We start from the raw sequence: 13918 nt of genomic DNA, 5'->3' as shown, positions 1-13918 counted from the left end.
GTGCTACTTCAGACCAATACAGCTACCTGCCTAAATCATCAAATAGTTGGCCACCATAAAACAAGTAATGGTGATAGACCCATAAAATAATGGGAAGACTCTGGCTGCAAACTACCAAGGGAATCTCAATGCAAATTATCAATTTCCAAAGAAAGCCAGTGATATATGGAGTTGGTCCATTATGTTCACATTACAGTACTGTTATATGCTATATAAGGAGCTGTTTGACTTTCCCAGACTGTTTTCACCCCTGCAAAATGGCACAATGGGTGCCTTGATGTCCCATGGAATCACAAGCATTTTACACTGAAATCTCGCTATTCGGGTGCATATCAGAATGCACTCCCTGTATACTGAACATTTTGCAAATGGATTCCTTCTTCTTCCCTGGGAAGGGAATTCACGTTTACCCAGTGAGGAAGCTCAAGAGTCAAGTTGGCTTCATCCTCCATTTCCCACCTCAAACGGTGACATGTCGACTTTGCCCGATAGTCTGCCGCTCCTTCTACCCTGTCTCCCCTCCCCTCTTCTTCTTTTCTTTATTTTTATTGTATATAAAGCGCTTACAGAAAGATGAAAAGAAAAAGAAACAACCAGCTGGCAAAATAATTGTTGATACATGTAAGAGTATAGTCTTTAAAAGAACATATTCAGTTCCCATTGCATATTAGTCCTAAGCTAAAAGTTACTGTTGTCTTTCTTAGCAAAGTAATTGTTAATACATATAAGAATACAATCTATTGTTATCCCAAATAATACATAGTCAGTTCCCATCGTATGTTGGCCCTAACCTAAAAGTTGCTGCTGTCTTTCCTGAAAAAGACCAGGTAATTGCTCCACTTTTCATCACATTCTTCATGTGGTCGCAAAAGATGGAATTGTGCTCTTTACCATGATGTATCTGCTGGCAGGTCTTGAAGTATTTTTGCTTCTTGATCCACCAAGCTCAGCGGCGTTGCCTGAGGCTTTTTGGGTAGAATATTTCTTGCAGCCTTGCTGTCAGGGCCCACAAAGATGCCTCTTGATTGCTTCTTGCGTGCGGTTGCCTTTGAATGGACTCTGTATATTTTGTCAATCCGAATCTCTTCCTCCTCTAAGTAGTCTTCCAGGCTTTCGGTGATTTCCTTCCTTAGGTCTGTTTTCCCAAATTCTTCCAAGACACCTTTGATTTTTACGTTCCTAGCTTTAGATTCTACTTCCAGGGCTTTGGATTTATCTTCTGCCACTCTCCCACTCCTGTTGATTAACTCCCAGGCATTGGATTCTCATTTGGTGTGTTGCCAGCTGAGTTGTGTTTTCATCAGCTATTTTTTTCAAACCGTCAATTCTGTCTGAGAGCTCTTTCTTGGTGTCTTGGATTTCCTTTTCAACCTTTTTGACTACTTTCAGTATCTCTGAGTTGCCTTCGCATAACAAACGAAAGAACTGTGCCTTAGTTAGTTTTTCCATAGCTGTCAGATTCCATAGTCACAGATTGCAGACAAGAGGTCTCACGAGAGTTCGGGAGATCAGAAATTATCAGTTTGTCAATCTCTGTATTAAGTCAGCATCTCCCGCTGAGCTCTCCTTAACAAATTTTTAAACTCTTTTGTTTTAATGAGTGTATTTAGCTGGCTTGCCTCCCGTCCAAAGAAAGGATTCCCTTGTAAATTGGTTAGGGGGGAAGGAGGGGGGCTGGACCCTGGCTTTAAAGAATAGGAAAGCACAGAGAAAACTCACAGTCTTTGCATTGATTTCATCAGATTTCAGCTCTTGTCAATCTGGTAAGAGATAATCTGGGAAGAATGCAGGATTTTATGCAGCTGGTCGTTTCAAGCTTAGAAAATTATTTATGGCAAGGACGCCATCACGGACCCAAGTACAGGCAGCGATATTCCGGAGAACTCAGTCTCCGCAGATCTGTAGGACCCTCAGGATGCCGTTCCCGATTCCTGGGGCGACCAGCAAGCGAGATTTACGCATCCTGTTCAGGTCTGCCAGGTGCATCTGCTCCTGGCCCTCTGCTTGGCTCAAGAGCTCGTCATGGAACGGGCTAGCAAAGCACCATCTTTGGTCGTCTCCCTTCTTCTTTTCAATATGATCTCATTTACAACACTAATCTGCAGTAAGCCTCAGCTGCTCCAAAAACTTGAAAGTTGACCCCACACACATCTTCCCCTCCAGTACCTAAACACACCTTATGATTTAGTTAAGTTGAAATGGAGCATTCCATACATTTTGCATAGGTAAACATTTATGTAATGGCAGCTGATGTGTTTTGTCTTCCTGCATGCATGGTGACTAAGCGCACATCAGCGCATGAATCTCACCCCTTGCTTGAGCGATTTGAGTGCCATGGGAATTGAGGGCTGGTGTGGTGCTTAAAAATTAAACTACTTTATTTTTATTGCATTACAGTTTGAGCTTGTTATTGCTGCCATGCTCACATTTATTTCCCACTGGCCTGGCCTGAGGGATGGGCTGCAGCTGAAGAGCCACACTGAGGGACAAGATGCACCACTGAACTCTGCTGCCCTTGCCTTTGCCCGAGCCCCATGGTGGGCAGCGGTAGCCCAGGAGGAGAACTGAGAACAAGTTGACAGGAGGCACATTCTGGCACCTGGCCACACTCACCCAGATGGGCAGATGTTTGTAGAGAGCCAGTTTGTTGTAGTGCGGACTTCTAATCTGGCTTGCTGGGTTCATTTCTGCATTCCCCCACATGCAACCAGTTGGGTGTCCTTGGGCTCACCACGGCACTGATAAAACTGTTCTGACCAAGCAGTGATATCAGCGCTCTCTCAGCCTCACCCACCTCACAGGGTGTCTGTTGTGGGGAAAGGAAAGGGAAGGTGATTGCAAACCACTTAGAGTTTCTTGGTAGAGAAGTGGCAGGTAAAAACCAGCTCTTCTTCTTATAAATAAACACTGAAGTATTGTATGTGTGTTTTGGGGGGTAGGAGGCAGAATGATTAATCTCCTGGAACCCTTCTATTGGGTTGATATCTAGGGAAGACTTTTCTCCACACAAGGAAGGGTTAAATCCACAGATGTGTAGAACTTTATAGAAAAATGGGTGGGGGTCTAGAAAGCTCCTTCTAGTATCATATGTACAGATCAGGAAGGTTGAAATAGCATTGGAAATTCATCTTCTCACATGAGCATCAGTCTATTTTAGACTCAGGAGAGCTTGTGTTTAAAAATAAAATAGCCTTTCTCATTTTTACATACAAGCAGGCTAACTGGGGGATGTTTAAGCCTGCAAATACAAAACTGCTATAGATTCACGTTATTGCCAAATGTTACAGACAGATCGTGGCTGTAGGCAAAAAATGTAGACCTGATACGGCAATACTATCATCCTTCATTTGGAGAAGGAATTGATTCTGTGAATTTCAAACCCATAAACTACCAATTTGTTCAATAACGCTTGACTGTTTGACCCATATTCTGGACATTCTTTCATTTGAGTCCCATGGCCAGTCTGGGGTCAATACAGCATTCCCAAAATTGATTAACTGCACATGAGCTAACAAAACAAAATTGCTTTCCCTTATCTGCTGCCTGATATTTCCAAAATGCAGATCAATTTATAAACAAAAGAGCATGATGCTATCACATTGGCCACAGGCAACTTAGAATTCTTATTTCTTAACATCCAGTTTCTGCACAATAAATAATTCTCACTTGTTTACCTTTCTGAAGTTAATTAGAAACCATATGGCAGAAGTTTACTGAAATACATGTGTATATAATTTGCAAAATAGCTTCTCATTATGGGATGGAAATGTAAAAAGCTCTTTTAGAGAATATACTGCAAAAATAAAGTTCTAAGAGTCTTAAAAGGGGGGAAAAGAAGAGGGAAAAACCCTGTGTTTCTGTATTGAATCAAGCTAATTGGTGGCTCTTAAAATAGCCACTTATGTGCAGTTGATTTCAGAGTCTTTTATTCTAGTACGATCTGTGAATATAGATGAATTGTTCAAATGTTCAGGGTTAAAGTATCAGTGAAGCTTGCCTGCCTGCCTCATTGCCCATCTTCCCCCCCCCCCACTTTTTTTTTAAGGGATAGTCTTCAGCTTTCCTGGTTCGCACAGCTCCTTCATTCCAATAATGACTTCAGAATACTAATCTATTTAAATTATTGATTTGAGCATTGTCAGATTCCACTGTTTTCTGAATCCAGAGCTGCCTCATTCTCCAGTGTTGCTTTTAGTCTTCTCTTCATCCAGTTTACACACTTGACAAAGAAGAGGCCGACTCTTCCTCCTTGGTTGCTGCCAGGCATGCCTTTTAAATGCTCCCCCAAAGAATGGCCAACCTTGTACTTAGCAAGTCCTCACTCCTTTTTCCAGGCTCTGGGTCAATGGATAGTGCCTTGGATTAGTGCAGGCTTTCTCAACCAGGGTTTTGTGAAACCTTGGAGTTTCTTGACTGCCTTGGAAGGGTTACCCAATTGGGTAGGAACTAATTAATTAAGAAAATATTAATTGCATGATAAATGGCCATATATGGTCATGTTGATCCATTCCCACTCCCAAAATGGTCAATGCTGGGCCTAGAGAGGGTGGGAAGGGGAGGGGCCTTGGGCGGGTGTATACACAGCTATGCTTCTCAATCACATTCGGCATGGTCATAACACCTCTGGGGTTTCTTGAAGTCTTAAGAATGTTTCAGTGGTTTCTCAGTGGTAAAAAAGTTGAGAATGGATGGATTAAACTGTTTCCGCACTGGGAACTTTGCTTCCCTGGCTCCTGTGGGAAACACAAATCCAAGGTAGATGAGGTGCATTGGGCCAAATGCTCCCCTGCACATGAGCAGGAAAAGGTAGGGCAACCTTCTCCAACTAAAAGTTCAACCTGCAATCCATTGTGAATCCTATAGTATGGAAATGGTCTGAGTGAGTTCACTAGCCTTCCCCCCAGACTTCTTTAAAGAGCTTTAAAGGGCTACCCTGCCTGACCTCCTATAAGAATGTTAATGTTGTGAATCTGCCTGCTAATGCCTCTTTGGATGAAGAAGTGGAGGAGACTGGTCTTGTTCTTTGGATCTTGCAGGAAGACCTGCAGGATAAAGTAGAGTCTTCCTGAGGCTGAACTCAGCACACCACAACCGCAGAGCCACAACCCAGGATCCAGAACTGCAATAGAAGAGTAAAGGCTGCCAACTTCACCCCCTGGATCTTCAAGGTCCTTGGAATGCTGGGCGAGGTGGACCTGGAAAGGGATAAAAGACCAGCACCAACAGCACACAGTTGGCAGCTTGGCGCTGGCCAGCCTGGGAACTTGAGTCACCATAGTATCAGGGCTGAAGGCCACAAAGGCTACTGGGGCCCAGCATGGTTTTCTAGATAAAAGCCGATAGAACATAGCAACCTGGTATGTAAGTCATGTCTTCACAGATATTGTATGGTAGTGGTAGTTGATGAGCTGTGTCTTGTTTTAGACCCCAGTGTGGTTGAACTTCTAGACACTGACTGCCTTGTGCTCTTTGGATATGTCCTGGTTTGATGCTTAGGTTTCTGACTTGATGTACTGTGATCCTGGGCTGTGCTTGGGTTATGTCCCTTGCCCCAGGGTCCTACCCAGGAAAATTTCCCACAACTGATAGAGTGCTGATTTTAGTCTCCTTCTGTAAAGCATCCTGCCCATAGAATGGAGGTTGTTTCAGGATGATCTTTGTACAGAGTAAGTTGTCTGTAGGTGTCTTGGCAGCCTTCCATGACATTGTCCTGAGTACAGAATAAAATGGGTGGCATGTGCTTGAGAATGACACAATGCCAAGCCTGTCTCCTGGCCATTGATCTGCCTAAACAGTACTTCTCAGGGAATGTACAGGAGCAGCTGATTAGATAATGACCTAGTTTGGAGTCTGTGCCTTGCTCTTCATACTGGATTTGGGAAAAGAGCCCCAATGTCTTTTTTAAATTGTTGCAACCATTAAAATAATATATTGGAAAAGTTCTATGGCCTCATATGGTGATAATTTAGATCCCTGTCCCAAAATGGATGCAAATGAATGGATCCCTAATAATTGGGATTTCGTAACTCTACTATGCAGAGTAAAAAGGTCTGATGCTTGTTAATTGAGCTAATCACAATCAATTCCCAGTTTGATTTTATATCTTTGGACAGTCTGGGGAGTGGTAGAGCTGCCAGCTCCAGGCTTGGAGATTACCTGGAGATTAAAGACCTAGACCCTCAGGAGGGCAGAGTTTAGGGGAGAAAAGAGACCCTAGATTTAATACCATTGGGGGGGGGAGGAATATGAACATTTACGACCAGCAAATTTTCATGGTTGAATGTGACAACTACAGCCTAGGCCAGCTGATCACATGAATGTAGTTTGATAATTGGGGCATGAGTCTTCATAAAGCATCCTCTAGGTTTATTCCTTCTCTCCCCAACAGAGAAATGGAATTTGCATGTGGTAAATCCAACAACCATTGTCTTCTCCTGAGCCCGTGTCTCTTGCAACAGTACAATGAAGTTACATAGTCTTTGAAGATCTCTGCCATCTTGGATGCTGAACCAGCAGTATTCCAGGTGATGAACCCAGAACATTTTTTTTTTCTGTTTAGGAATGCAGTATTTTCTACCATATTCCTCCCTACTCCATGGTGGAACCTTTCTGCCTTGGCTACCTTATCTGGAGGCAGAAATTCAGGATGGACATGGTGCACTGGCAAAAATGTTCCCTTATGCAGACATAGGAAGCGGTGGGCCAAACTGCCCCATTGCAACTGCTGAGTAGCAGCTCATCATGGCAGCCACCAAGCAGAATGGGGTGGGTGACTTTGTGCTAGTCATTTTATCTTAACTTAGCCTACGTCATAGGGTGATTGTAAAAATCAAATAGGAAGGGGAGACACATCTCTACTTACCTCAGTTTCTTCTTGGAAGGGCAGAGTGTTTTTAAATAAATTCCCAGTTTATTATGCCACCAAAGTATAGGAACAGACTGTCCCTTTGAGGGAAAAAACAGAAAGGAAGTTGGTAATAGAATTGCTGCCCAATTTTGCCCGAAGCACAGTTTGTGCAAAGTTCTCAAGAAGCATGAACTTGAATCGGAGCATTGAAAAGTACGATTCCTTTCAGCTAGAACACAGGACTATTGTTCCGTGTCTCCTTTCTGCCTGGCAGCTCAAGCATTCAGCAACGGGCTCCACATTTGTCACTCTGGTGTCATTTGCAATTATGTCAAAGCTTCTTCTTCCCTCTGAAATGGGGGGGGGGGGAGGATGGGACACAACACAGCAAAGTTGGAGATCAAACTAGGTTACTCTTATGTGAACTGCTGTAGCATACAAAGAAAAGAGGTTGGTGGTACATTCTGAATATCTTCCAATAGTGCTTATGGATCTATTCAAATAGTGTTCAAGTCTATTTGTTTACAGCCTTCCTTCATCATAGGGACTCAAGGTACACTACATCCACGAACTAGCAGGATCTCAAAAAAATGGGACTTCCAATAATCAACTTATTAGGATTTTAGAAGTCAATGCATGGAGAAGTCTATCAATGGCTACTAGCCATCATGACTGAGGAAAACTCAACCTCTGAATCCCAAAGCCAGGAGGCAATATCAGGGGATGGCCTCAGCCTCTAGGGACTTTTGTTGGTGATCCGGAGGAACTGATTGGCCACTTTGTGAGACAGGATGCTGGGCTAGATGGACCATTGGTCTGATCCAGCAGGGTGCATCTGATATTCATTTAGGGTTTTTAAGACAATTGAATTAAAGATTCAATTTACACCCAGTAAGCTTATGACAAAGATATGGAATCTGTGAGTTTTGTGTTATGAGTGGGAAAAGCCATCTATCCTTCCTATCAGGTGAACTTTACAGGAAGATAGTTGGTTTATTTGAAATGTGTCATTGGAGAAGAATATTGTGGATACTGCGGACTGTGAAAATGACAAATAAATTGGTTCCCTGTCAAATCAATCCTGAACTCACTCTGAACTAAAATGATTGAACGGAAACTACTGTACTTTGAGGAGAAGCAACTGTTGTTGTTGTTGTTTTGTACCCCCACTTTTCACTACCCAAAGGAGTCCTGGGGCAGCCTACAAACACCTTTCCTCTCCCCACAACAGTCAGACACCCTGTAAGGTTGGTGGGGCTGAGAAAACTCTAAGAGAACATCTCTGCAAGAGCAGCTCTAAGAGAGTCCAAGGTCTCCCCATCAGGCTGCATGTGGAGAAGTGGGGAATTGAACCAGGTTTCCAGTTTGAGTCTACCACTCTTAACAGCTACACAGAACTGGATCTCTGGTCACATTATGTGGAGACAAGAGTCACTAGAAAAACAATACCGGCTGTGGGGAGGGTTTGAGCCTGCACATATGAAAATGACTGCCTGACACAAGTTCAGGAGGTTCAAGGGTGTATAGAATGGATCCTGTTCAAGCTAGAAACATCAAATTCACAGGGGATCATCTGACTCTCCTCTACTTCTGTCCTCCATGTCTTGTGAGGAGTGGATTTATGGGGTCCAAGTTATGCTCCCCCAAGTGTGCCTCTAAGGAAGTGCTCTCTGGGGATATGAGAGGCAGTCAATTTCCTGGGGACACCTTTCAGGGGGCCCATAACTTGGGCCCTGTAAATCTAATCCTCAACAAATTAGGATGGCAGGTAGAGGACCATCATCCAGGTAACCCGTGAATCTGGTATCATTAACTTTCACTGGATCCATTCCATGGGGTTCTACCAAATTGGTTCATTTGGCTGCGGAAAGTTCATGTTGGGTCGTGATTTATGAATAATATATGAACTGAACTGCATTTTTCTACTTTCTGCTCGTCTCTAGTTCTGATGACCACATCTCAAAAAGAAAACTACAAGAAAATTGGGATTGGGGCACCTTCCCTATAAGGAAAGTTTGAAACAGAAGAAGAGCTGTTTTTGGGTACCCCACTTCTTGCTACTTGAAGGAGTCTCAAAGCAGCTTACAATTGCCAAATCTTCCCCACCCCCACCAGACACCCTGTGAGGTGGGTGAGGCTGAGAGAGCTCTGAAAGAACTGTCACTAGCCCAAGTTCACCCATCTGGCAGCATGTGGAGGAGTCATAGAAGTTAAAGCAGACTCCCATTCCTTCCCTCAGGTTCCTGAGCTGAGCAAAGAGTCAAAATATCATACCGTGACAGGATTGGGCAGCCAAAATTCTTCAGGAAAGGAGACAACAGAAAACTAGGGCAGCTTTGTCACAGAAAGGAAAGACAAACAAAGGGAAAATATTGCCTCTGATGGAGGAAAGTGAAAGGGGGTGGTATGGAAGGATGGATATAAAGATAAAAGCCACTTATATGCTTTCTGAGTAGGTCTTACTGGAATGGATCCAGGTTTAGCCACCGACACAGGCATTTCCCAGAAGAAAGAAATCCTCGACCCAGTCTTCACAATTCTTATGTTTACTGAGCATTCATTCACTCTTTAAACAAACTTAAACAAATCCTCAGCAAAAGCTAATGCTATAATAGAAATCCATAACCCACTATTTTGCCATTGCTATTTAACCAGGAAGCCTGCAAGATCTCCTCCTACACTCATGATGAAAATATCAGTAAATGAAGGGTAAGGACTCAAACATAACAGAAGTCATCACAGACTTATACTGCCCACAGTAAAATCTCAGACTGACACAGAACCTTTTCCGCACCAGGAATCTGCCCTGACTCAATGCTTGTCCAGTGGTGGGGCAAATTCCCAGTTCCACTCAATGTCAGTGCTGGGCCAGGGCCGTCCGAGGCCTGGCCTGACTCAGCCCTTACTTTTCCCTGGGGCAAGGGAATGTATTTTTCCCTGAGTGGCAATGGGGTTGAATGTTGGGCTTAGGCCTTCCAGAAGTGAAGAGTTGGGCCATCCTAACTCTTCCCACCCATGGCCACTAGTACGGCCTCCTGGAAGGGACAAAAAAATGCCCCAGGCAGCTGTGCTATGCTGTGCAGCATGGCGAAGTCACCTGGGGCATTTTTGTTGTTGTTGTTTAAGAACACAGTTTTGAATTTTTACACACTGCCACATTCTTAAGCAAAATAAATGCAGCATAGCAGAACTTTGCTGCTCCAGCTCCGCTGCCAATGACAGGCCAAATGCTGCCCCGTACAAAGCCAGGAAGAGGCGAGATAAACTGCCCCAAGGCAAACGTCCATGCAGTGAATGCCAGGGTGGGACAACCAAGGTTCTTCTGGAAAGAAGCAAACATACCACTTGGGCTATTCAGTCAGAAAGGGGAAGAAAAAGAGAAGGGAAGTGGATGGGTCCATCATAGCAGGATAAGTAAAAGAAAACATCAAAGAACCCTATGAAGAATAAGCATGCTAAAATTCTGAAAGAAACTAGCAACATTGTCTGTTGTATTCCTTTACAAAAAAACACACACTATTTTGGGGTTTTATGAAAGTTTTAAAAACTCTGGAATAAAAATGTTCTTCTGTTGCAATTTATAAATACGTTCTGTTTAAAATGTATAGATATACTTTAGTGCATGATAAAGTACGTAAATGAAAACAAAATTGGAGGAACCGCTATGTACAATGTTAATGAAGCATTTTCTGGTATAATCATGTAATTATTCCAGCTGTTGAAAGAAGTCTTTTTTTTTTGTCTACACTAAGTAGCTTCTAACGTTGGTGTCAAAAAAGTGCTGTGTACAGCAGATGTTTTCTCATAACGTCTAAAATATAACTTCCTATTTGCATGTGAAAAGTATTTGTTTAATCAAACGTTGACATGTAATGTCTCTGAAGACTGAGGCTCATACTTTGGAATGTTCAGGAGTATACATCCAACTTTGTTCTTTTTGCAGAATAATTAGGGCATTTCCTGCAGTTCAGAGGAGGATGCTAAAGTTAAGAGTAACCCTTTCCCCCACAAGATGACAAGTGTAATGAGAAGGACTATATGGCTTTCCTCTGAACCTTTCTTGAGTTGCACTCAGCTCTTTAATTCTGTTTACCTAAGATAAATGTAAAAATTCACTCTTGACCAACATACACTTGTGCAGTTGACATCAGCACTCATTTGATTCATTTCATTTGAATGTTTCCGCACCCATGATCAAACATAGCAGAAGAGCTGCCTGGATGCAATTGTATCTGCGGGAATCAAAATCTGCTGTGCGATGCTTTGCAGACATGCTCGTCCCCTCCTATGCTTTGGCAGAACAGCACATGGGAACACCATTGGGGAATTGGTAACGTAGACCACTAGGAGTGAAGGATTGCCAATGGGCAATCACAAATATGGACAGTGTGTGGCTTGTGAATCGATGCTTGAAGTAAATTCTTTGTTACACACTAATGGTTACAAAATTAATACTAATGCATTCATAAACTGAGAATCCACCCCATCTCTATGCCCACCACTCCTGCTTTCTCTTCCACACCAACACAAATCCTGCATTAAGTGTTGGTGGCTGGATGAAACACCATAGGACTCTGTTGCTAAGAGAGGAGTTATAATTCTTGGGGATTCCCAGCTCCCAAATGGAGGCTGGCATCCCTAGACATCAGAGGAGTGCAATGCCTCAGAGTTCCTCCTATCAAGCATCCCTTTAACAGGGGAACTGATCTCTATACAATGCGGAGAAACTGCCATTCCAGGGGATCACCAGGTCCCTCCTGGAGGATAGCAACCCTGACGCTCCATGGAATGCAATGCCACAAAGCCCCCATTTCTCCAAGTGATCACTATATATATATATATATCTATATGTACATCTAGTCTGCTTGGGACCCCTTTTCCTCTGAACCATTTTCTCCCTGCAATATACGCTGAGGGGGCTTCTCTGAACTTGCAGAGCTGATCAGAGTCTTGTTGATTACTCTGCGGCTTTTATACACAGTTAAGTAACATGCACATTCATCCTTATTTTCCCCCTTTATACAAACATGATAAAGTATGCCAGGCCCCCAAGGAAATAAAGCAAAGCGAAGGCTTAAAAGGAGGACGAGATAAGGCTTTTTCATAAAGTAAACAATGGAAGCGTTGTATAATCCAAACGGTTGTATCATGGGTGGTTGTGAATTTGTTGATGTTCACTTATTGTATAATGTAAATATTTTCACCCAAACCCTTCAGCTTTTGCTTTAGTTTCACTTTTCACTTGTTATGTTGGTTGGACTGGTTGTGGCCCAGACCTGGCCTTGCTTATGTTCTAGTAAAGTGGAGGTGCTGTGTAGTTATTACATAGGTGTTAGAGATGAAGGTGGCTGCAAGATCACACTAATGGAATATGTGGCTTGCCACCCCCCCCCCCCCCAGGTGGTGACTGGAGATCTCCTGCTTGAGCTGATCAGATTTTGTGAGTAAAAAAAGATCATTCACAAGTTTTTTTGATTTTTTTGTTGAAACACAGCTGCAAAAATCACATAGCCATTGTGGATGGCATAGGCACGCATATGTATATGGAAAAAAAATTAACTATATATTTAAATACATAGCTGCATTATTTTTACTGAAATGGCAAGTTTGCATTGAAGTAGGAAAGAAATAACACAGTAAAACAGTAACAAAACGAATGTCTCCCTTCCCAAATAATGTTTTACGTATCACTAAGCAAATCTGTGCTTATAACTCCAGTACTTGGATACCTATGAGGAAGTGGTAAGAAAAAGAGTTGGTTCTTATATGCCGCTCTACCCGAAGGAGTCTCAAAGCGGCTTACAATCACCTTCCCTTTCCTCTCCCCACAAGAGACATCCTGTGGGGTTAGTCAGCCCTGATATTACTGCTCGATCAGAACAGCTTTATCACTGCCATGGTGAGCCCAGGTTCACCCAGCTGGCTGCATGTGGGAGAGCAGGATATCAAACCTGGTTTGCCAGATTAGAAGCTGGCACTCCTAAACACTACTCTAAACTGGCTCTCTAAATAATTTTTGGAAGATTTTATTTCCCTAGGTAGAATTGGTTGTTCAAGTAGTTATTTGTAGAACTCAAGGCATGTTTGATCACATAGGTTATACCAGGGGTAGTCCAACTGCGGCCCTCCAGATGTCCATGAACTACAATTCCCATGAGCCCCTGACAGCAATCGCTGGTAGGGGCTCATGGGAATGGTAGTCCATGGACATCTGGAGGGCCGCAGTTGGACTACCCCTGGGTTATACTGCGGTGACAGAGTACCCTTTATGGTTTCAGTGGTAAATCTGTCCACTGGGCATTCATTTAACAAATGCATTATTCTCAACCACTGTAGTATGTCTTGGAATGCAGGGGGGGAAATGTCATCTACTCAAAGTGTGTTGCAGCACTTTTGAAAGTCTTTAAATCACTTGTCACCAACTGGTGCTCTTTTGAAGTCCTCCTCTAATTAAGCACTTGTAACAAATGTCTTCAGGCTACAGAATGTCTCCAGGAGACATACTGGGAGGGGTGGCCCCTCAGATATGAAGGTCCCAGACTTCTGCACTTCCAGACAGTCTTGGGGCCTCTGTGCATTTGCTATAGGGAGGGAAGGAGTCAAGAGCAAAGCAGTCCAAAGACCTAAGAAAATCTTGATACACAACAATGAAATAGGATGTCCTCTTCAAAACAGATGCTTGGAAGTAATGCTGGTGGCAGAACTGGGGCTTCTCTCTGTTGGGGGACTGTAGGGCAAATAGGCTCAGCCTCCTGGTAAAGAAAAGAAGACCTGTCCTTTAAAAGAGGACATTTGATCACCCTTCTCTTGCTTTTGCTTTATCAGGGGGAAAAGATCAGTTCACCTGGAGAAAATGGCTGCTTTGAAGGTAGGCACTGGACATACCCCAATGAAGCCCCTTCTCTCCCCAAACCTCACTGTCTTCAGGCTACATCCCCCAAACTTCCAGCGATTTCCAAGCCTAGAGCTGGCCTCCCTAGGCTGTGATTCTAGGGGAACAGCAGGACAACACAAAAAGAAATAACCTCTTGGGTTGACGTGACATGCTGACACAAGGAACAGGACAAAAAT

General features: G+C 43.3%; 1 long non-coding RNA gene across 1 annotated transcript in view; it reads left to right on the top strand.

Moving 5' to 3' along the window:
- The window catches only part of LOC143844315 (uncharacterized), a 36294-nt gene extending 30366 nt beyond the window's left edge, over nucleotides 1-5928 (top strand). Inside the window, exon 3 of the long non-coding RNA XR_013233947.1 lies at nucleotides 5037-5928. This is a non-coding gene — a long non-coding RNA (uncharacterized LOC143844315). The remainder of the gene's footprint in view (nucleotides 1-5036) is intronic.
- Nucleotides 5929-13918: the final 7990 nt, after the last annotated feature.

The sequence above is a fragment of the Paroedura picta genome, chromosome 9, assembly GCF_049243985.1.
Source record: "Paroedura picta isolate Pp20150507F chromosome 9, Ppicta_v3.0, whole genome shotgun sequence".
NCBI classification, from domain to species: Eukaryota; Metazoa; Chordata; class Lepidosauria; order Squamata; family Gekkonidae; genus Paroedura; species Paroedura picta.
This window is presented reverse-complemented; position numbering and strand designations above follow the sequence as displayed.